The sequence below is a fragment of the Podarcis muralis genome, chromosome 10 (genome assembly GCF_964188315.1).
Source record: "Podarcis muralis chromosome 10, rPodMur119.hap1.1, whole genome shotgun sequence".
Lineage (NCBI taxonomy): Eukaryota > Metazoa > Chordata > Lepidosauria > Squamata > Lacertidae > Podarcis > Podarcis muralis.
In genome coordinates, this window is record NC_135664.1 from 43,682,024 (window position 1) to 43,691,796 (window position 9,773).

Consider the following 9,773-nt stretch of genomic DNA (forward strand, 5'->3'; position numbering starts at 1 on the left):
GACAGAATGATTGTCCATTGATTTGCTTAATCAGGTTTGAGATCCTAGAATCCTAGAATTGTAGGTTAAGCTTTGGCCATCATTACCTCTTGAGGTAGTGAATTCTAAAGGGGATGGGGGACAATTCCCTTTTCTCTCTTGACCCTATCGCAGATAACTTTTGCTGGGTGGCTGTGATCCAAGGTACCAATATTGTGAGGAAGAAAAAAAAATCTCTCCAACTACTCTTTCTCAGCATTACTGATTCATGAATTCTTATTATCTCTCCCCTAAATGTGGGAACACGTGCTGCAGCTGCTTTTAAACTTCAGATACACTGCTGGGAAATTGGATTATGGATCTTCTCCTACATCTCAGCTTGTTTGGTCCTGACTCAGAGCATGCAGTTAAGACTGCCTTGCCAATTTTATTGTTGGAAAACAGACAGCTTTCACCTCAGTTCTGCTGAGAAACACCATACCCTTTCAAAATGAGTACTCCATTTAAACCTTGCTTTCACTTTAACCCAGTCTTCCAAAATAATAACTTGAGCTTGTTTTCCATATGGAAACCAGAGGGATCCAACACAGCGTCCGTGGCTTATGTGTAGCTGTATACTTGGATATCAGTACTTTGCCTGGCGTGTCCCACTAGAATTTTTTTAGTAACCTTAACTACAAAATATATACTTTCCTACCTCTAAGAAAACCCATATGGCAACATTCACGTATCTCCCATTCTTACAATTTCCAGTGTAATACCAGCAAAATTTGATTCCCTTGTATATAATTATAAAATACCCATGTTTGGAGCAGTGTCCTTTATCCCTTTCCCACTCCAGAAACTAACCCCCACCCCATTTTGGACCTGGAAGGGCTCAGAACAGGGGCGTAAATGGGCAGGGCGGGGTTATGTCTGCTCCACCGACATTCGCGGGGGCAGAATGGAATCCTTACGCAAAATGGCCGCCACCTGTTGTTGTTGTTGTTTACTCGTTTAGTCGTGTCCGATTCTTCATGACCCCATGGACCAGAGCACGCCAGGCACTTCTGTCTTCCATTGCCTCCCGCAGTTTAGTCAAACTCATGCTGGTAGCTTCAAGAACACTATCCAACCATCTCGTCCTCTGATGTCCCCTTCTCCTTGTGCCCTCCATCTTTCCCAGCATCAGGGTCTTTTCCAGGGAGTCTTCTCTTCTCATGAGGTGGCCAAAGTATTGGAGTCTCAGTTTCAGGATCTGTCCTAGTGAGCACTCAGGGTTGATTTCCTTAAGAATGGATAGGTTTGATCTTCTTGCAGTCCATGGGACTCTCAAGAGTCTCCTCCAGCGCCATAATTCAAAAGCATCAATTCTTTGGCAATCAGCCTTCTTTATGGTCCAGCTCTCACTTCCATACATCACTACTGGGAAAACCCTAGCTTTAACTATACGGACCTTTGTTGGCAAGGTGATATATCTGCTTTTTAAGATGCAGTCTAGGTTTGTCATTGCTTTTCTCCCAAGAAGCAGGCGTCTTTTAATTTCGTGGCTGCTGTCACCATCTGCAGTGATCATGGAGCCCAAGAAAGTAAAATCTCTCACTGGCTCCATTTCTTCCCCTTCTATTTGCCAGGCACCTGTAGTTAATAACAAGTTTTGAACTTTTTGAATTATGCTGGAGCAAAGCAGGAGTGATGAACACTTTTCACCTCCAGGGTCAGGCAGCCACCTGGGGGTGAACAGGGTAAAGGAAAAAGGAGGTGTAACATGGGATGCGACTCTTAACATGGTGCAGGTGCCTACATCTTAGCCATGTAATAGATACCCGATGCTTCTACATTTTGCCATCTGTTCACTCAACTTGGAGAGGTCTCCACCATCTGCTTTTGTTTTGACGACCCTGGACAATTTAGTGCCGAGGTGTATAACTGGCTTTGCTGCAACTCGTGCAGGAAGGGTAAAATTATATAGCATGCTCCTGCACAGAGATTTGCAATCTAATAAAAGGAGCTGAAAAATCAATAAGGCCCCAGGCAGGCAACTAGTTATTAACACAGTGTTCAAAGAGATTTATGAGATTATAAGAGTGCGAGTGTTTTGCTGTGTATATAATTAGCTGCAGGACTGGGACCGGATGTTCAGTTTCAAAGTGCACTTGTTCTTTACTCTGTACTCACTTACAGGAATTTCGCCATTTCCCTGGAAAGAGTAATTACTAAAAAGTATGTATTGTGTGGCATCCTGACCTTCCAGAGGACGTTCAGGCAGATTTTCTGCAGCACAACAGAGCCCTGATCTTAGCTTGGTTTTACTCTCATGCAGCACAATCCTGTGCATGTTTACTGAGAATTCCTGCTATGCTATTTATTCCTTATTCCCGCATCGTTGAGGGTTGGACTAGATGACCCTTGGTGTCCTTTCCAGTTCTACAGTTCTATGATTCTCTATGTTCAATGGGCTAAAATGTGCAGAGGATTGCAGCTGGAGCAGTCTCACACCTTGCTTCTTTTGGAGGATCTTTTCAGCTGATCAGCTGGCCGGTTACAACTATGGAATTACATTTGAAACACCTGTACTGCATATTATTCCCCTGGCTCTAGAGGCAAATTTCTCAGGGAAACATGCACCATATTTCAAATTGTTTTAGTACTTTGGAACTATAGTACTTCAGTTGCTGAAGAATGAGGCTTTTTTGTTTACTCAGAAGTAATCACTGTTTATGTCAATGGGGATTTACTTCCAGGTACATATAACTATAACTAAGGGACGCGGGTGGCGCTGTGGGTAAAAGCCTCAGCGCCTAGGGCTTGCCGATCGAAAGGTCGGCGGTTCGAATCCCCGCGGCGGGGTGCGCTCCTGCTGCTCGGTCCCAGCGCCTGCCAACCTAGCAGTTCGAAAGCACCCCCGGGGTGCAAGTAGATAAATAGGGACCGCTTACCAGCGGGAAGGTAAACGGCGTTCCATGTGCTGCGCTGGCTCGCCAGATGCAGCTTTGTCACGCTGGCCACGTGACCCGGAAGTGTCTCCGGACAGCGCTGGCCCTCGGCCTCTTGAGTGAGATGGGCGCACAACCCCAGAGTCTGTCAAGACTGGCCCGTACGGGCAGGGGTACCTTTACCTTTACTTACATATAACTAGCATTATACTCAGATCCTAGCTATGCACCCATTGAAGACTTTGCTATTTGCCTGGGTATTTTAAGTCTTTTCAGATTGTTCTACAATGCTTTTTAGTCGTTCAGGTTTTAACTTGTTTTTGTTTCATATTTTGTAATGTTAATTTAGCGGTTTCAAATTGTATTTATATGCACTGTGCACTTTTGTTTTTATTTACACTTTTTTTGTATACCATACTGGAATCTTTTTTATGAAGAGTTGTTAAATGTTTTAAATAAATAAAATGAATACATTTTTAAGTCCAAAAATTAAAGTCAAGCAGTTGAACTCAATGTTGAAATCTGTAATATTTAACTTTACATAAAATATATAAATGTGTATATCACGGGTGTCAAACACAAGGCCCGTGGGCCGAATCCGGCCCACCAGGCCTCGTCATGTGGCCCGTGTAGCCGCCGCCGGCCGCCAGCCTTCACCTTTTATTCTCGCTTTTTTTTTTACACAAGAAAGCCGCCTCTTCAGCGCATGCGCGGCAGCCTACAAGCCAGAGAACGTCTGCCCTCTAGCGGCGCCAGCCGTTCTACACAGGAAACCTCCACTTTACATGCATTCAGGAAACCTCCACTTGTTTTTATATTGAGCGCATATTGAGTCCTATAGATACAACCGGCCCTTTGAGGGTGACCAGACTGCTGATGCGGCTCCCGATGAATTTGAGTTTGACACCCCTGGTGTATATGGACACGAGGCCTCTTAACGCCTATTATCTACAAAGAGGTTTTGCACTTCTGTATAATTTACTTATGCACTTTTCTCATCCAGTTGTGATTCTAAAACCTGGATGTAGCACACAGAATATTATTATAATAATAATTATAGCATATGTATTTCTAAACTTGAAATTTCAGCCTTTCTAGAAGCAATGCTTTCCTTAGGGAGCCAAGGGGATTAGCACTAACATCTCCTTTAATTAAATATCCTGCTTGCTGCAGTGGCTCTTTCAGAATCATGAACCAAAGAGAGCTTTCCAAACTTTACAGGCTGATGGGAGTTGGAGTTCCCCATCTGGGTCCTAGCTGCTTTTTAAAAAGACACCAGCACCAAGATGTGTTGTATTATTTTCCACAAATATTGAAGAAAATATGTATTCCTTGCTGCAATTATAAATCTAAAAGATTTCATGATACATCATTTTTAAACATCTCTTTTCAAATCTTTGGTCTAATACAGTATGGAGAACTGACAGGGTTTTCATATGGCAGTAGGAAGAGAGGGGAACATTGCTCACAGAAGGATTAAAGGAGAGAATGAGTCTCCTTGTCTCCCTCCATCATAGTCCTTTCCACTCCCCAACCTGAACACGTTTGTTTCTTGAAGCATCATTGCCTCAGCACCACAATCAGTCAGCAAGGAGCAGGAGCAGCCCTTGCCCACGTGTCTTATTTTTCTCACCTTTAAGCTAGGGACAGGAGCTAGGCGATTAGCTGGCCTGTAAGCGGATTAATAAGGCATTAAACCTCCCCATCTTCTAAATGGTGGAGGAGTGATGGACTGTCATGTATGTTAACAAGACCAGACCAGCTTCCTACCTGTGCAAAGCCTCCTGAGAGCTTTACATGTCATTCGGGTACTAGTTGCAATCAGCAGCAACACTCAATACCCATAATACATACCTTTTCCTTTGTAGTATTGTGGTTGGCTGTCCCCACTTTGCCAGACACCTGATACAGCGGGCCTATCATGCAATTTAATCATGTAACTGTAGCACTGGAAGGAACCATGAGGGCCATCTAATCTAACCCACTGAAATGCAGGAATCTCAGCTAAAGCATCCATGACAGATGACCATCCCACCTCTGCTCCAAGGAAGGAGAGTCCACAACTTCCCACTGTCGAGAAGCTCTTACTGTCGAAAAGGTCCTTCTGATGTTTAGTCAGAATCTCCTTTTTTGTAACTTGAATCCATTGGTTCAAGTCCTTCTCTCTGGGGCTTATTCTGATTTATTACTTTCTTCTCCCACCTTTACTCCAATTAGCTCCAGGCACCATTCACGTACATTGTTAGCCACCATGGGTTGCATCTTCACAAGATGCAGTGGGATATACATTTTAAAAATAATGGTAAGAGTGGTTCTCTCCTGATCCCCACCACTCTCTTAACCTCACAACAAATCTGTGAGATTGTTTAGGTTTAGGATTAAAGGCCATAGCTCAACAACAGATCTCCTGCTTTGCAGACAACAGATCTTGGGGTAGAGCTGAAAAGATTTATTACAGTATTTTAATATATTTTTTGGAAGCTGCCCAGAGTGGATGGGGAAGCCTAGCCAGATGGGCGGGGTATAAATAATAAATTATTATTATTATTATTATTATTATTATTATTATTATTATTATTATTATTTCAAAAATCCTGGGAAGCCACTGCCAGTCAGTTTAGAAAATATGGAACTATATAAGCATCCTTCAGCCTTGGGTCCCCAGATGCTGTCTGACTCCCACCATCCCATTGGCTATTGATGGTTGGGGGATGAGGGGAGTTGCAGTCCAACATCTGGAGACCCATGGTTGAAGAACATTGAGCTGTATGGGCAAATGGTATATGGAAACTTCCTGTATCCTATTACTGACATAAGGCCATCCAATGAGCTTCATGACTAGTAGAGGGAATTTAAACCCATGACTCTCTGTTTCAGTCAAGCATGCTACACCATACCAGCTGCACCATACCAGCACCCTGTCCTATAATTTGGCACACATATTATCTTTATGCACACATAAGCCACATACCCTATCCAGCCGATATACCTCTAACCTGCCACATTACGCAGAATGTAGACATTCTGACCATATTGACAGGCTGTACATCTGGTTTTAGTAATTTTCCTCACATTTGGAATGTGGTCTCTCCTTTCATCAAGGGGTAATTTAAACACAACTATAGTTGGAGCTGTGGGTAATTGAAAAGGAGAGGCTCCATATTTTAGATGGCAATTGTTCCGGCTCCCATAAAAAAACACGTAATGCAGGGACATTGGGTCCTTACCGTGTTTTACACAGTTAAGGAAGGGTGTGTCTACCGTTCATACTTTGTAACACCAGCTTCAGTTTAGGAATCTGCAGCGGAGCAAGTTGCCGTCCAAGAATTTTTATACAATAATAGCTAAACTGCTAGGTAAAGAAGGCTTGCTGGACTGATTCCAACTAAGGCTGCAATCCTTACCCCACCTACTTGGGAGTAAGTCACACTGAATTCAATGGAACTGACTTCTGAGTAGATCTGGCAAGGACTGCAGGCTAAGTCATACTTGGAGTAGACCCATTGAAATCAATGGGCTTAAATTAGTCAAGTCTATTGATTTCAGTTGATTTTCTCTTACAACTTGGATACATCTTGAGGAAAGGTAATCCTCTCAGTTTACAAACAAAACAACATGGCTGTTACAGCGTTTGCTAAATCTCAGAATATAACATGCAGGTTCTGAAATGTATGGATTAGAGAACTGCATCTGCAGCTTGCAGCTAGCTCATAGAAGAAATTGCCTAATAGCCATTCTTACTCTTACAGTTGGCAAACAGGAAGAAGGTTATAGAGGAAGTGTTGTTACTACATTCCACCAAGTTCCTCCCTGGAAACAATTTGAGCCTTAATGACCAAGAGTTTATTTGTTATACAGTAACAAATTGCAATTAAAATCAAAGCAAGATTTCTAAATATAGCACATGAAAACTTAAATGGTTTCAAATGTAGCCAAGAGTAACTCTTTAACTTTCAAACATTAGGGAAGTGTGAATGTTCTGAATCCTGTGACTGGTGTTTTGGTTTTTTATATACTGGATGCAATCCAAAGAACTGCACAACTAGTTCTGCAATCCAAGGAACTGTTAAACATGTTTTTAAAAAACACAGGAACCTAGGAAGAGCCCAAGTGGATCAGTTCAATGTCCATTTAATCTAGCATTCTGTTCACAGTGGCCAACCAGATGCAGGACACAAGCACAATTTCATTAATAGCTGCTCCCCACCTGCAGTGCTGCATGGCAAACATTTTGAAACTTACAAGAATTTCAGAATATGGCCAAGAGAGAAGGAGAGTTGTTGAAAGGAAAAAATAAGCCAATTCCATTGGGAATGAGCTAATCCTTATTTATTACTAAGTAGCTCTTTGAACGCCCATTAAAAGTCAGCCTTTAAAAAATGGTTTTCAACTATGACATTTTTTATTTGGAATCCAGAAAAGAAATGTCTTACCTGTAAAATATCGCAGGACTTTGAAAGGTGGTACTTGCGTGCCTGAAGAAATTATCTGTCACAAACAGAATGGGTTCTTTCCCCTGTGTATGTATAGAGGTTTTTCACTTAAATCACCTTATTCTGTTGGGATGGAATGACATGCAAACATAACGTCGGATAAATCTTATTAAGCACACAGTATCACTTATTTCTTTCTTTGCACACCCATGCCTCCATTGCCACCCCTTCCACTGTTGTTTTCTGTGTCTGTTTTAGATTGCAAGCCCCTTGGGGCAGAGACCTATCATACATATTCTTTGTAATGCACTATGCACACATGTGACACTAATATGTTTATCTTCTGGCAACCAGCCAACATGCACCCATTTCTTCCAGCTCATGTTCATTTTCTGGCTACTGATTTTCATCTCTCTTTACCCAGAGCAGTTCTTATGATTCAGTGTAATATTTCAGCTCAGCTGATGACAGCTACAGAAATGAACAACATTCAAAGTGCATTACAGATAACTGAGCAGCTCTAAAATACATTGAATTAAGGCATAAAGCCTGTCAGTGGATTTGTGTAAAGGAAGTATTAATAGTTTAAGAATGTTTACTTTACGGAGCCTTAATGACCAATGACTAGATGTTGCAGTGGTGAGAGAACAAATAGAAACAAAACAAGCTGGATGTAATCCCCTGCATGTTTACTTGTGAGTAAGATCCACTGAAATAAACCAACCCCCACAGATGCCTGCTTCATCATCCCCTAGCCTAGGCCTCTTTTTCCAGTGTCTGAATGCTTTTTCAAGATTTGATCAGCCAAAATTAAGCATTTATAAGGTCCACTGATCTCACTGGCAGAGTTAAGCACATGCTCACATATGTCCAAGTGAAACCTAATATGTGGCTGGGTCATGCTCATAGTTAGGATGCATTTCTTAGGGGTTTCTTTCATTAATTCTTTCCCTCTTCTCCTGTGATACTGAAATCAACATTTCTTCATAACGAAAAAATTACGTGCATGCAGTGCTTCTGTGCAGGAACCAGAAGCTAAGTGGTACTCTGATGAAATATGAAACAGGAAGTAGTAAAAATCATCTAGCTCAGGGGTAGGCAGAAGTAGATCAGGTTCAACTTGCAGATTTACTTTGCAGTAGATCAGCAAGGGTGTTTGGTTCCCAGTTGTTCAACAACAGAAACTACAATATTACCTTTCCCATCTGTATTAGCAGTGCTTTTTTGACTCAAGAAAATCACCATTTTATAGTTCAGCTTGGAAGAAATAAATACAGTAAATGGACAAAAGTACAAAGATTCGCAAAACGTTTAGGGGTATGTGTACCCCTGCGTACCCCCAGAAAAAAGCACTGTGTATTAGGCTGTTGTAATCAGCATCAGGAATGGAACTGTGTGAAAAATGCAAAAGCAAAAGAAGAGTCTGGCTGGATTGCAGGCCCATCACGTTTAGCATTCTGGTCTCATAGTTGCCAACCAGATGCCTATGGGAAGTCTGAAAGGAGGACCTGAGCAGAACAACACTGTCCCCACTCTGCTATTCAGAGGCACACTGCCTGACAGACAGCAAAGGAAGAACACAAAACATATCAAGTAGCCATTGGTAGCCTTTGGCTGCATGCACCCCTTACATTTAAAGCATATCCCCTCCACCTCTTGTAAACTGTAGTTTGTTAAGGGTGCTGGGAATTGTAGCACTGCAAAGGCTAAATGCTTTTAATGTGCTTTAAGTATACGCAGCCTCCACGAATTTGTCCAATCCTCTTTCAAAACTACTCAAATTGTTGGCCAGTGTTACATCCTCTTTCCGCTACTGGAAGCAAGTTATCTGGGGCAAAACGTGCTCAGAGGCTATCCATTCCAATTGTACCGTCTTTTGGTAAATAGGCAAGGTATGTCTTTCACACCTGGCTTCAGTGTGCAGCTTTTGGGATTCTCGTTGGGGGGAAAACCCCAAACAGATCCAACAATGCTGAAGGCTGCCCACCCCTTTTGCAAGACAAGCTTCTGGAGTCTGAAGATCAAACAGAAAACACAGTGTGTGTATATCTATGTATCTAGGTATCTCTACTTCTCTCCCTCTCCCGCCCCCAATAATATTCTTGATGCGAGTTACAATACCTAACAGAGGAATTTACCGGGCAACGTGCACAAAATGAAACATGCATACTTATTTTTTAACGGGCGGAGTGCAAAAAAGGAGAAACCTGTATTTTTGTGGACCCTCTCCCTAAAAACCGTCCGCGCCCGAGCACTAAAAGTCAAGTAACATCCCAGCCAAGGAAGATCACTTTCAGAAAGCCTCGTCTGCACAGAGCTGCATGTTTCCTACAGAAACCCAGGTATGCGCCCCGCAGCCCAGCAATGCCTGAATGAATCTATTCTGTCCATATATATATGCAGGGGGCACTTCAGGAATTCACACGCATCTCCTCTGTGGGCGAGG

The 9,773-nt window shown here is 42.4% G+C and overlaps 1 protein-coding gene across 1 annotated transcript in view; it reads right to left on the reverse strand.

Moving 5' to 3' along the window:
• PDE6H (phosphodiesterase 6H) overlaps window positions 1-9,677 on the reverse strand; it is a 29,238-nt gene extending 19,561 nt beyond the window's left edge. The window contains exon 1 of the mRNA XM_077934897.1: window positions 7,328-9,677. The gene's annotated coding sequence lies outside the window, so the exon portion shown is untranslated. The remainder of the gene's footprint in view (window positions 1-7,327) is intronic.
• Between the last annotated feature and the right edge of the window lie 96 nt (window positions 9,678-9,773).